At 45.1% G+C, this 14,184-nt stretch overlaps 1 protein-coding gene across 1 annotated transcript in view; it reads right to left on the bottom strand.

Moving 5' to 3' along the window:
- Positions 1–14,184, bottom strand: part of LOC142892901 (nephronectin) — a 342,593-nt gene that overhangs the window by 19,342 nt on the left and 309,067 nt on the right. The window lies entirely within an intron of this gene.

The following is a 14,184-nucleotide window of genomic DNA, read 5'->3' as shown; positions in this document are numbered from 1 at the left end:
ATCATCGCCTCATCATCTCTTTCTCCGCTGATGGAGAACCAGGGGCCACAGAGATTGTTGGTAACCTTGTGCACACACTTTGACTTTATTTGCCAGCCACAACAAGGACCTTATCAAGATCTACGCTAAGATCTTTTCATTATGTTCTTCAAATTACAGCCTGATAGAATTGTATGAGTGAGTTGTGCGCAAAACATGGAAAGAATGTGACAGTAAAAAATAGTTCAAGGTTAAAGATCATTTAATATTCAAGACTCTTGTCAGTAATACGTGTTATTCAAATCAACTAAAATGTTTCGTTATTAACCAAACATAGCATTCATGTCCAGTTTTGCTGAGTTTGACAGAGTTTGCGGGCTATTCTTTGCTCCAATAACCAATACAAGCTCAATCTATCCATTCATTTTCAATGCCCGCTTCTTCCAGAGCTCAGGGTCACGGGCGTCAGCTCGAGCCTCTCCCAGCTGTCACCACGTGAAGGCAGGGTGACACCCTGGACAAGTCGCCAGTTCATCGCAGGGCCACATATAGACAAACAGCCATTCACACTCACATACACAGCTACGGACAATTTAGAGTTCCTAATTCACATCACATGCATGTTTTTTCACTGTGGGAGGAAGCCAGAGAACCCGGAGAGAACTCACGCAGACACACGGAGAACATGAAAACTCCACACAGAAAGGTCGCAGGCCATGAGCTCAAAATATCCCCCAGAATTGTACTGATTTAAAAAAAAAAACCAAAAAACATCTTGATCACGTTGTCAATCAAGTGACAGCAGAGATTACGTTACAAAACTAAACCCACCACAAATCTGGCGTGTCAGCAGCAACGCCCTATTTGCCTGTCAGTTAATGGCCCCCAGAGCTAAGGCCTCCATCGGGCTCTTCTCATTACAATTTACTGTTCCTGGCACCCGGAATGAGCTGCGGAGCGATTCCGAAGTGGACATTTTTATGTCAACAGCGCCGTGCTTTTACTGATGCTCTCGCTGATAATTGCTTTTTGCCTCCAAAGCCAGCAATAACAGAGCAATAACTGAGGGCTGATGTTCCTCTCTGCGCTGTCTCCCCTGGTCTTTGATAGATTTCAACTGTCTCGACTCCATTTTTGTGTCTGCTCTGGTGCATTTGGGCTGTAAATGGTATTCATGATGTCTTATTGTCTGATGCACTGGCAGTCGAGTGCCTCCTGTCTTGTTGGAATATTAGCCGGCTCCCAGCTGAAAAGCCGCGGTTCGCTCCTCTTGTTATTGACTGTTATATATCGGGCGTGTTGTCATCATGTATCCCCGTTGCGCATTGAGGGTTTCAGCCAAGTGTATCGAAAAACACCCGGCGCGTATTTATCATTTTATGTTCAAAACAAGAACCGGGAGAATTTGAAGCGAGTCGAAAGCTTAAAGGTCACATGGTGGGCAAAATGCCCTTTCTGGCAGTGATGTGTGCAACCCCAGTCTGCCAGTGAACTCTGAAGAATTGAGCCAGCCTTTATTTCTTTTTGCTTCAGCCGCATAGTGTGTGTGTGTGTGTGTGTGTGTGTGTGTGTGTGTGTGTGTGTGTGTTTCAAGACATAGTTGAGGGGGGGAAAAAAAATCAGCCTCTTCCAGCCAGGTGTTTGTTGTGGAGCCGCCAACAAAGCAGCAGCTTTAGCAGGGAGGCTGAAAACAGAGGGCTAAAAATGCTCTTTTCTGGAAATTCGTGGAGGATTTTGGATAATTGCTCGAGTCCACTTCAGTCTGGGGCCGAAATGTAAACTAGTCTGATGCGGGACCTGTAAACGCCACATGATATCCTCTGCAGGCTGCCCCGTTCATACTGGAGCATGTCAGACATCCTGCGCTCCCACAGGCAACCGGCGCACATGGCACATAAATAAACATGCACAAATTAGATAACAAGGTGGCCGCAACCGGGCCTTTGTACGTCTTTGATAGCGGGCCGCTATACTACAGAGGATTCTAATGGGCCGTCCCTCTCCAGCCCGTTGTTGATATGCCATCTGGCCCGCGTAACAACCGCATCCCTCTAGGCCTGCAAATAATGACTTTCCATATCCTCGCGTCTAACCTGTGCGCGGCCCATTGCGCTCGAGGGGAGGGGAGGGGAGGGGGGGTAACGTGTGACAGTTGAGGTCCCTCCTCTTTACTTTCGCCCTCTTCGCTGCACCTTTTCCACCGCTGACGTCTCGGACTGCGCAAGGAGAGGCAGGCCCCTGCGTTTGGCGGATGAAAGAACGGGGCAGAGCTCCCCTCAACGATTCTGCCCTCCAGGAGGCGATAGGAAGGGGGGATGAGAGGGATGTGGGGGTGGGGGGCGGGTGGGGAGAGGCTGGCAGGGTGCAGAGATGTTAAGACATATTTAGATACAGCTTCGGCCTGGTGTGAGAACTTTCTCTCTGGGCAACATAAAAGGTGTGCAAAAAGATTGACGCTGCTGTTAAAAGAATGTGAGAAATGTCAGGGCAGATTGGATTATGGCATATTTAAAGATCGTCGAGCCTCGGACAACCACCCCTCTCTGTTTCAGTGCCTCTCTTTCATAGCTACACCATGGCACTTTTTTGTTCCCCAGGAATTTTGCTGAAACAACATCTGTGCCGTTTTTCCTTTTTTGTCTTTGCAGAGAGGAAGAGACCCTAACCCTAACGCACAGAGCCGCGCGCTCCGATTCCTTACTCCGATCCAAGCACCCCTGGGGAGGCTGCAGGGCCTGGGTCAGCCATATGGTGGCAGAAGCCCCTGGAGGAGCCAGCCTGATAAGCTGGATCAGCTTCAGAACTTCCTGACCAAGGCCCGGGCTGCACCACTAAGCAGGTAAATGAGGGGGTGGGGAGTGTGGCAGCGTCCCCCTTTAGCAGCAGGAACCACTGCAGCTCCAGCAGGCAGGAAGCAGAGGGGAGGGAGCTGGATGGTTCAGTCCAGAGTGTCTGTAGTGCTGAGGAATACTGAAGTCAGCGCTGGTGCAAATTAAACAGCTTTGAAATTACAGCTCAGCCTTTTTTTACGGCAAAAGAAGCGAAAGCTTGTTGATAGACCTTTGTGTCCGTTTGTTTTATTTATTTATCTATTTGTTTATGAATTTTTAATTAGATGGTGGCCAGAAAGGTCTTGGAACCATCTGTTTATTTTTTATCAGTGCTCTTGTGCTGCACATTCAGAGTCTTAAAGATATTTATAAAAACAATATATTTAAACAAGAACCTTTTTATGACACTTGTCAAAATATGTTGTGCATTATATAATTTTAATGACAATTTAGCATTTTTGCTTAAAAATGTGTATCCATGAATAGTCGTGTGTGGTGGACTAATGCAACCCCTTACCATCAAATGGATAGATCGATAGATAGATAGATAGATCGATAGATAGATAGATAGATAGATAGATAGATAGATAGAAACTTTATTGATAAATAATAAACACCCAGTTAAACATGTGGTTCAGCAGCAGCACAAGTCTTCGCTGTCGGTGGACTGCACCAATTTTCAGGAGTAAACCAGAGGGGCATGTAATGTCAGCTAATGTTGTTATTTGTCTTCATATGCATTCGCCGTGCTTCACTGTTTAACGGACAGGTCGATACCGTGGAGGTTTGTTTTATTTGAGGGAAATTGTGTTTTGTTTTTCTACCCCAAGGGTTCAATATAAACAAAATGTCAATTGATTTGTACATACAGTAATCTAAAGAGTGAAACATTTTATACCGCACCTTTCCTGTGGCTCTGAGACTTGTGCTGACTTTGCCATATCTGCCTGGAAATGTGCTTTCCCTTCAACATTCTTGACTGCAAGGCCTTTCTGCTTTCCCCGTGCACGTGGCACAGAGCGGCGTCAGCTAAGAAACACAACAGTGGGGAGAGGAAACGGGGGCTGAGGAGCATCTTCCCAGTTCAGGTTTTAGATGGAAGCTCCTTGAAGAGACATGTTGGACCTCAGTGTGCTGAAACTATTTTTCGAACATGTTCTCGGTATAAAGTCTGTTTATGTTGACTCATCTACTGGGATTTTCACGACATCATATCACATTGAAATTGGAAGAAGGTGGGCTCACAGTTTCTCCTGCAGTATTTGGTTGGTAGGGTCAGAGTAGGATAGGATACAGTAGAATAAACTTTATTGATCCTGCAAGGGGTAAATTTGTGTTGTTACAGAAGCTGTAGATGCACAAGACAGAAACAGCATCAAGGTGATGTGTGCCAATAGCAGCAACACCATCAACAATAAAATATACCAATAAAAAAGATGAACATAAAAGCCTAATAATATGATAACATAATAATTCAGAGTAGACAACATGAAAACAATGGATCAGTTCTGCCTTAATCAACACCTTAGGGTGCTGTTAGTGGGGTTTTCTTGGCACAATCTTCATGTTGACGCCACAGCCAGTCGTTGCTGACTGTTCATCGTCTGATGTCTAGGCCATATGACATGCACCACTATTTCACTTTTCCATGGAAGGAAATCACTCGATATTAGTCGCACAAAGATGTTCAGGAATTTATGGCACTGTTGTTTTCGCACATTGATGTCGGCCGTGTCAAACAAAGGCCTTTGGGTCAGAGGGAGCCCAGCATTAAATCTTAACCAAGATGTTGTGAAGCAGTCTGTGTCTGTCTGTAGAGAAAACAATCCAACATTCAATTGCGACACTTTCAATTCTCCTTGATCAAGTATTGAATAGTCTCGGCGGGAGACATCTTGGACTCCTTGCGCTTTTCTCCACTGATCTACAAACCGCTGGCGGAACCTTTTTCCCAATGTGTTTGTTGTATTCTGATTATTTGGTGTATTATTATTGGTGTATGTGTGCCTAACACTGTGTAGCTTGCACAGGTTGAACAGGTCAACAAAATTCAAAATCATTCCAGCGTCATGTAAAATAGACACATTTTTTTTTGAATTGTCACACAACAGACTTGTTTTCTACACATGTTGACACTTATCATTGCCTGAGTTGAAATTTCTGAAATTTGCACCCTGCTTTCAGGTTTTGTACCCAAAAATTAGCATTCAAAGAAAATTGTATAGCTGTGGCCCGAGGCGGAGGGTCGGTCGGCCTTTAGCTTCCGCAATATTAATCAGAATAATAGTGGTTAATTACAATGATTCTGCAAAGCGCAACACTTTAGAAGCCCCGACGGACGGCGGTAACATTAATACATAGCTTCACCTTTTACCTGAGAGCGAAGCGGAACGCGCACTCTGCCATTGTTTGGCAGGGACTAAACTCACCGCCGTGGCAGTGCTTTGTCTCCGTTCCCATTTGCCAATCAGCGGTGCCGCCGAACTGACGACATGAAAGTGGCACTTCCTCTTGAAAGAGCAGCGCAGGTGGTTTAGGGAAGCTGCTCCTCCGGGAGAAATCGCTGGCAAAAAAGGAAAAAGTTTCCTCGCTGCGGCAACTTTCCGCGCCACGGCGGGCCGTTTTTCATTTTGTCTGGTCGCTCCCGTGACGTCTGAGGGAGCCGGTGTGTGCACCTCCCCACCCCCACCCCGAGTCGCTGACATGTTATTGTCTCGCTTGCCTTTTGGTCTTCATCTCTAATGGAGAATGTCTCCTCTTTTGTATTTATAATGCATGCTCTCTTTGAGGTTGTTACAGGTGCCTCGGCGAGACTCCTTATCAGTCTCTCCCGGTTGCTACTCGGCGCAATTGTTTTGCACCGTATATATTCCGAGGAGCGCGTGTAACGCGCTAATTACGGATTCCCTCAGCAGTGTGGCCCTGCCCTGCTTCACCTGGGTTCTAATTAATTAGCCATGTTTATCCTAGTCATTATAACCCTGACAGCTCGTTACCTTCATCCCCGGAACGGGGTTCTTTCATGACACATTACGGGGCTGGATGTGTGACACGTCTCTGACTTGCCTGTGGTCTCCCGTGCAGGGGACAAAAGCCCAGATGACTCGAACCGAGATATGTCTTGAAGATATGAAATATTCAAATGAGATGCTAACAGAGAAGGACTTTGTGATGCCGGATGTCTAATGTTAATGTTCTCATTAGAATATAAAAAGGGTCTTTGCCATTTTATCTGGATCAAAAAAGAGAGAGAGAGCGAGAACGAGAGATGTGAATGCGAGTTCTTCGGGCGTGAGTGACAAGACAATGGGGAAGTTTTACAGTACCGCCGCCTTTGTCAAAGTGCTGTTTGACAAGCGCGCGAGCAGGAAGCATTATGGGTTAAATGCAGGGGCAAATCATAAAGGTTGAGAAATGTTTTTACTTTTTGAGCATTAAGGAATAATAGTGCGATCACTTCCACTCCAGTACATACATGTGTCTCCTGGGACTTAATATGAAGGCTGCAATCATCTCTGTTATAATTAAGTCATACAGTTATGTGTGCATTCTGTGTTCACACAAATCAAAATTATACATCCAAAGTGAATTTATTTTAGAATTTGTTTTTTTTTAATTACTTTTTTATTTTTTTACTTTAGATTCATAAAAGTCTTATAAGGAATCTTCCCAAATCATTTTTATTTCACTGAATTTGGGAGAAAATCTTTTTACATGTATCTTGCAGTCAGGTTTGGCATATGAAATCTAGTGAACAGCGCTAAAGTGTGCTTTGGGCTGTTTACCACAAAAGGCCATTTTAAAGGTCCCATAGAAAACCCATTTCCATGTCTTTAATTTTAAATCCTTGACTCCAGCAGAGTCTTTGCCAATAAAAAAAAAACACACACATGCGCAAAAAAACCAACAAACAAGCAAACAAACACCAATATAATATGACAATAACATATAATATACACATATGTGCTGCCACAAACCTGGAATATGCCAATGCCCTTTGTGACATCAAATAGGGCTGATTTTCCAGAGTTTTGTGTTGTAGCTCACACTGTGTGAACTTCTGGCGTTCTACTCAGTTGGCTCACTGACAGACTAAAGACTCATAATCCAAGTGAATTTGGCATATAGGATCTTTGATATTCATCGTTTCACACGCGCACACACAGGCACACCCTTTCAAATAAGCACCCTAAAAGAATTTGTAATACACGCTCAGACTTTTTCAGAAAGTTCTTAATAAATCAGTTTTATTTTATTTTAGTAAGACATGTTTCTCATGTTCATGTTTCATGTAGAGCTGATTCATCGCCACCATGATGCCCTTTAGGCTGTTCAAAGTAAAAGGCCACTTTCAAATAAATACAGATGACCCCCCCACTTCCCCCCACCACCCCATTCACACACACACTCCCACGCACACACACACGCACCCCCACACACCAAATATGCTGTAAATTTAGATGAAATGTCCAACTTTTAATGTGATAGTCGTCGCAACTTTTGAGCACTTGGATGAAATAAACAATGAAGACCAATTTAAAAGATTCAAGCCCTTCACATGTCTAAAGAAAGCAATTACAGTTTACCTGAACTAACAGGCCAGTTCAGAGCAGGCTGATGATTTCCCTTAACCCAGCACAATGTCCTTCAGTGAGACACTGATAATAAATTCATGCTCTGGGGCTCCACATATGCCAACAGGTCTTACCCCTTACTCACCATCACAATTTCTCAGTATACTGTATTGTTAAAGGCAAATTGGGGATGTATAATTCAATGAGCACTGTTCTGAAGGATTAATACATTCAAGGTAATTATGCCACCGTGTGAGGGAACCGTTGTACGTCGGATTACCAAAAATGATTTTTACTTTTGACCTTGGTCTCGTCGGATCGGTCTCATTACGAGGTTTAAGTTATAGCTTAACATTTTAAAGCAACCAGCGGCGTTATTTATGATTCAAGGATTGATGTCTTTGGCATAAATTAAACATCTCTGATAGGTGGAAGCGTGAGTGGACCTCTTTTTTTTTCCCTCTCCCGACCGAGTAATTAGATGAGAAATTTATTTATTCATGTTTATGTCAGCTTTTGCTATTCTTAAGGCGGCGGGCCCGCAGAGGCAGAGAGCCGCAGAGAGGGGATGCGGAGGAAGGTGATGACGGCGGAGCTAATGTTGTCTGAAGGGATTAATGATGGGGAATCTGCCTCTCCCGGCCGTCACCGCGCACCAGCAAACCCTGCAGGTCCTGTACCTGCTCCGAGTCGAACAACTTGTTCAGCGGAAAATAAATGGCCTCATTGTATATCCGACCGGCTCTGACAGCCGCGAGGCGCCTTAGGCTCGTCCTGAAGCTACTGCCTCGGCGTCTGAGAGAGAGAGCGCAGCCGCTGCAGGAATTACGCCCTGGCTTTTGCGCTCCGCCGTTTAATTGCTACGCGCCGTCGGTGGCTTTGTTTTCTCAGTGTTGCCGGATGGCTGGAGCAGAAACGCGCCATTGGGTATCGAATACGCTCTGCAGATCTATGGAAAAAAAGTTGACACATTTAGCCATCTGTTTACAGCCTCCTGCACAAAAAAACAACAAAAAACAATCCAACACCCTTGTTTGTGGAACCTTCTGCATGTTTGGAACAGGACACAGTCGAAACAGAAGCAGAATCAATCAATCAGTCAATAAATCAGTAACCAGCTAGCTGAGGGTGTTGTTGTTGCTATCCTGGGAGAGATGTCAGCGCCCTTTGTGACATCGCGCAGGACCAATTTCTTACGCTTCTTACACAGGTTTGGAAAAGTGAAGGATGGACTTTCTTTCTTTTCAGCAGAGTTCACTGGCAGGCTAGAGACCCATAATACTGTTGGAAAACATTGGTAAAGTGAATTTTGCATGATATGGGACCTTTAACATGGAGAGGGCAGCGGCGAAAAGATTGTTAGTCCTTCCCCAACTGGCCCACAGCATTTAATAATGATGATTTTTAACAAGAGAAAAGGCTTCCGTGGCTGAGGTCTGGACGTTGGCCTCCAAGGATCACAGTTACTTCTGTAAATTTCATTAACTTTTTACAATGTAGGCTAGGTTGTTCGTGGCTCTCAGCCTTATCTCATTATATTTTCCAATTATTATTCCCTTTCACCGTGTTACTACTGGGCAAAAAAATGCACACCCTTGACATGGTAAAAATAATTAGCTGCTCCTAATAATACAGCAGCCTGTTTGGAGCAAGTTAGGTCTCTGGGTTTTTCTTTTCTTTTCTTTTTCTTTTCCTTTTTTTTTAAGAGCATGACACGCTGAATTACCTGATGAATACCTGGAGCGATCCGTGAACCTAATTAACTTCCCACAGAGATCAAATCAACACATCACGTTAAAATACGCTGGAAATAAAAATGACACATTTTCAAGGTTTTTTTGTTTTCTTTCTCTACCTCTTGCCTCCTTTTATTCTTTTCACTCGCGCTCTGACGCGGGAGAGGCGAGCTGAAGAACGGCAGAGAAACACGGCAGGAAGGACCGATTTATTCCATCAAGTAATCAATGTGTAATTTGAATTTATTTGAATGCACTCAATCATGGCGCCGATGTTGATGGCTCTCGGGTGTGAGCATCAGTTATGCAGGAGTGTTAAATAGCATCGGTTTGGGCCCGTTTCATCAAATATTTAGAGGTTTGGGGGGGGGGAAGAAAAGAAAAAGGGGGAATGCGCATCAAAATACAAGAGAACAGAATTACACTTAAGTTTCTCATGTGTCTGGAGCCGCGGACGGGGCGCTGGTCTGAATACTGAGTTTCTTTTGTCCAGGTTCCTTTGTGTGTCGGGTCGAGGAGGGCGTAGCATGAATCAGACGTGTCACGAAACTTTTCACATTCACCCCCACCCCACCCCTTTTTTTTCTTCTTATTTACTCAGATGAACTCATCAATCCCTCGCTTTCATGCCATAAAGTGCCCTTGTCTGTGTGGACGTATGGTACAAAAGCAAGTGATGCAAAAAGGTGAAATCGGGGTATATCTCTCCAGCTCAATTGCGCCTGCCTTTTTCTCCTCACTCTTCATCAGCCGCGCCTGCCTTGCCTCTGTCTGCCAGTGTGTTTGGCTCTCAGATGTGATGTGAGCGTAGTATTCTCTCAGACGCAGCCTGTTACTTTGTGAGCAGCCGGTTGCCGCTGCCGCCGCCGCCGCTTGCACACTGATGGTATTTCATTGCCACATCCCCCAAGTTATATTAAATTTGCAACTGGCCCTCTTTAAGTCTTTTTCACGAGATGTATGTTTTAAAGAGCGTGTCAATTCTTAAAGATGCCCTCGGCTTTTATCAGCCGTTTTTAAGAAAGCTTTCAATAAAGAGTGAGGCGAGAGCGCTGGATTGTGGCGGTGGCCCATTTTGCTTGCATAAACTGCATATAAAATCTTAAAGTCAGATCTTAAAGGCTGATAAGATCTGACTTGGAGCCGTCCCAACAAAGCCCGCCCTTCAATATTAATGAATTTAACTTAACGTCGCTTTAACATTGATTCAATGTTTGCTCTTTTTTTTCCCGGTTGAAAGCGCTTTTCTTGTGTTTTTGAGCCGTGGCTACGCGGCTTCACCAGCTTCAGCCGCCGCTTCCCCATGCAATTTGGCATTTTAAGCCGTGACTTTTCCCGGGAAGAGCCCTCTTAGTGCACTGGAAACAAAAAGAAAAAAGGAAAAGAAGCTTTTCATTTCACGTTGAAGCAGATCTGCAAATAAACCCCGAGCGACTCGGCTTGTTTTTAACATTCTCTAAGTTCCAGCTGTTCTGTTGACCTGCATCCCTGCAGGGTGCCGCGCTAAACCAATTATCTCTCATTAGACCTCTGACTCCTGATACACCTCCTCCAGGAAGGCCGAGCCATCGACTGTTAGACTTGCTAAACACCTTGCAAGCACGAGACTGGGGGGAGGAAGCCCGCCGAAACGCCAATGGGTCTCAGTGATGATGGGGTGTTGGAGTCGGTTGGTGTCGTCCAGCACTGATCAGAGATCACAGAGCTGCGGTGCACCGCCCGCTCCCGGCGCTCCGGCCCGCTACCAGCGTTTTTACACCGCCCGTCAAAAGGCGACGTACATACACAAGCCGGACGGAAATAACGGCACATTCTCATAATGAAGAAATGAGCCTGCAACCAATCATGTCTTTTGACAGTTCAACATTAACAAATTATCAAATGTTTACTCAGGAGTGTGAATTAATCAGGGCCTGTGCTGTGTTTCAGTTTTTTTTCTCTCTCTTTTTTGAAAGTGACACTTGATTAATTACTTTTTCTGCTTTAATAAAAGTGCAGTTTTTCAGCTGGAAAACAAAAAGTGATGAATTACAGATGAGGAGTGTCCGCTCCTGTGTTTTGGATGAGAAACACAGGAACTCAGTTCGCCCTTGTTTGCTCCTTGTAAACCTGCTTCCAGCCCCATTTTCGTGTCACTCTCCTTGCAACACAGATGCAATTATTAGCTCTCTTTTTAAAAAAAAGCAGGATTCATTAGATGAAAACCCCAAACAAATATGCTTTTCACATCACATTTCTGTCTCCCCTTTACTCCGTCTTTCATCACTCCAGCTTTTAGACCTTTAATGATTGTTATGTTGCAATGCGATGCCGGTCATGAGAGTCGTTCCTTCTCGCCGCAGCAAAAAAAGAAAGGAAATATTGATCCCTTTTCATTTAATCATAGTTGGTCTGAATTTTTCACATAAGCTTGACCCACACTTGACTCACCACATCGATTGGCACGCAGCCTATACTGACCAGAGGAGACAGAGGCTGAGACCGTCAATACAAAAGACGGTCCCTGTTGATTTTGCCGGCAGCTAATTATTATGCTTAAACCTCATATAGACCAATTAGCAGACTGAAAATCTGCCCGGGATCGATTTTTACCTGCTAACAAGCCTTCAGATCCACAAGGAGATAAATGTATCCCTCTGTGATCTGCGCCCACAAAAGGTGTTAGAAGTGTTTTTTAGAAGTAAGAGCGGCAACAACAAAAAACTGCAGGAAGCACAACAAGAAATCGACGACGACACATTTATGACACCGATACCTACAACTAGAATTGGCTTAATTTACCTTTACCTCATCAAAATTTCAAGAAGCTGGCGCTTTAGGGTTGAAGAAGTTATTGCGTTAGGCATTCATGCTAATGCGTCTTGATAGTGCAGGGACCCATTTGTACATAAAGTACGGAATTAAGTTTTTTTTTTTTTTTTAATTAGCTTAATATTGTGGATGACAAACACCACCTCGGTGGTGTTGACCAGACGGAATATTAAAACAGTAAAAAAGTGGAGGGGGGGGAGAAATTGCTTTGTCCTTTCCTTAACGCCGCCACCAGTTATCTATTAGCCCTTTCTCATTTTCTGATCCGGAACCTATACCGGTATACGGTGGCTGATTTAAGGTTCAGGGATCTGATCGCCTCAGGCGAGTTATTCTAAGAGCCCCCTGATGTCAGTGGGACTGTCTGGCAGAATAAAAGGCAAGGCAATAAACTGGGGGAAAAAGTAGCACACGCGCATTGAAATCGGGGCCTCCCCGAGGCGATGGCCCAACTGGCCCGTGGTTAAATCCTCCACTGAAAGTGTAATAATCACACCAGCGCTCCGCAGAGGGAGAGGAAGAGCGAGAGAGAGAGAGTGGGGGGGAGGTGGGGAGACACAGAAGTACCAAAACAAAAGCCACCCCTTCTCTGTCCTGTTCTTTTGTGCCTTCCATCTGAAGGAGAGAGGAGGGAGAAGAAAAAAAGGAGGGGAGAGGGGGGGGTCTCTGTGCTAAGAAAGGGAATTATAGGGGCTGTGATGACAACTGATGGCAAAGCGGAGGGAGATCTGATGCGGATCACAAGGGCGTGTTGTAGCTGCCGCAGTCATTCTGATGCGTGTGCAGATAGAAGCGTTGGACTTGTAGTCTAATCCTGTCCATAAGCCCCACCGCCGCTCCGGATAAACAGTTAATCGCGCTCTGAGCACCCCGAGCAAAGGCTTTTTTTGGTTTTTTTTTGGAGGGGCGGTGGGGGGGGATTCTTAACACACATTAGCCTCCAAACAGAACGTAGAAGCAACAGTGTTGTTATCTCCGTATTTACAGGAAATGACAAAACAAAAACAACCCACAACACGAAACAAACACAGACGTGCAAAAAAAAATGTGGGTTGGTAACATTCAGCCTTTACACTCATTTTTGAACGCCTTTCAATCCTTTCCTCTTTTAAGTGTGCCCAGCAGGAACTCCCACTATAAATCACATTTAGTAGCCTTGACATGTTAGAAGTGATATAGCTGCCAGAGCTGTAATTGCTTTACCCCCGCATGCTTTGTCTTTGGGCTCTTGTCTTACATTTCACGTGAGTATTTTTTTTTTGTGTGTGTTTGTGTGTGTGTGTGTGTGTGTGTGTGTGTGTGTGTGTGTGTGAGAGTGTGTGTGTGTAAAATCTGCATCCGTCTTGAAGAGCCGCGCAAATTAGGGGTGTGCCGTGCGGGAAAAAAAAGAACACCCAGAAAACAACAAAAAAAAGCACACCCAAAACAAAGCGCCACGTGCACTTTGATAACATCAATTAATGGAGTGTTCCCCATCCAGAAACACAGCTTGAGCGTTACGGCTTTTGTTCGGGCCGGTTAACGTGGGTGGCTGACGGGGGCGCGCTAATTATGACAGGAAAGGTCAAACTAATTAGCGCTCTCTTTGAACTTGTCTCGGAATGCTCCTGATACCCGCGCCAGCCGAACGCGGCTACACAATAAAATACACACCAGCCAAGAAAGAAAAAAAAAAACATTTGATCCAGGCTTTTATTTTGTGGAGGCCCCTTTGTGCTGCCACGGGCCTGCTCTATCAAGAGGGGCGAAAAGGAACACTTTGTGCACCATTAAACCTGCACAATGCCGTAATCGTCTTTGTTTAGATATGTTAAATAAAGCATATCATTACGCTCTGCTGGCTGCTAAGTGCTATTTAAAGGTCCATAAATTCAATTAGACACTGTTTAATGCCTCCCCTCGACCGTGTTAGCGCAGCCGGGCACGTGATCCGGGAAAGGGGGCGGTGGAGTTGGGGATGTGGGGGGGTCACGTCAGCCATTTTTAAGAATTATTACTAAGGATTTACATTTATATTATCGTTCTAATAGCGCAACCTCTCTCCCACCGATAGGGGCCTCAGATGCTCGCAGAGACCTCCCCCCCCCCATTCACCCCCCCCCCTCTACCCCCCCCCCCCCCTCCCTCCCTCAGGACCGCATCCCATTTGTCATTGTACATAGCGAGGGAAGAAAACCTCTCTCCCTCAGTTTCGCGCCGTCATTAGACGCGGCTGCGTTAGCCCGGTGCTAATGCGCAGTTTAGCAGCCGCCG

Source organism: Nelusetta ayraudi, unplaced genomic scaffold, assembly GCF_046127955.1.
Source record: "Nelusetta ayraudi isolate G7.1 ecotype Tasmania unplaced genomic scaffold, CSIRO-AGI_Nayr_v1 ptg000004l, whole genome shotgun sequence".
Classification (NCBI taxonomy): Eukaryota; Metazoa; Chordata; class Actinopteri; order Tetraodontiformes; family Monacanthidae; genus Nelusetta; species Nelusetta ayraudi.
This window is presented reverse-complemented; position numbering and strand designations above follow the sequence as displayed.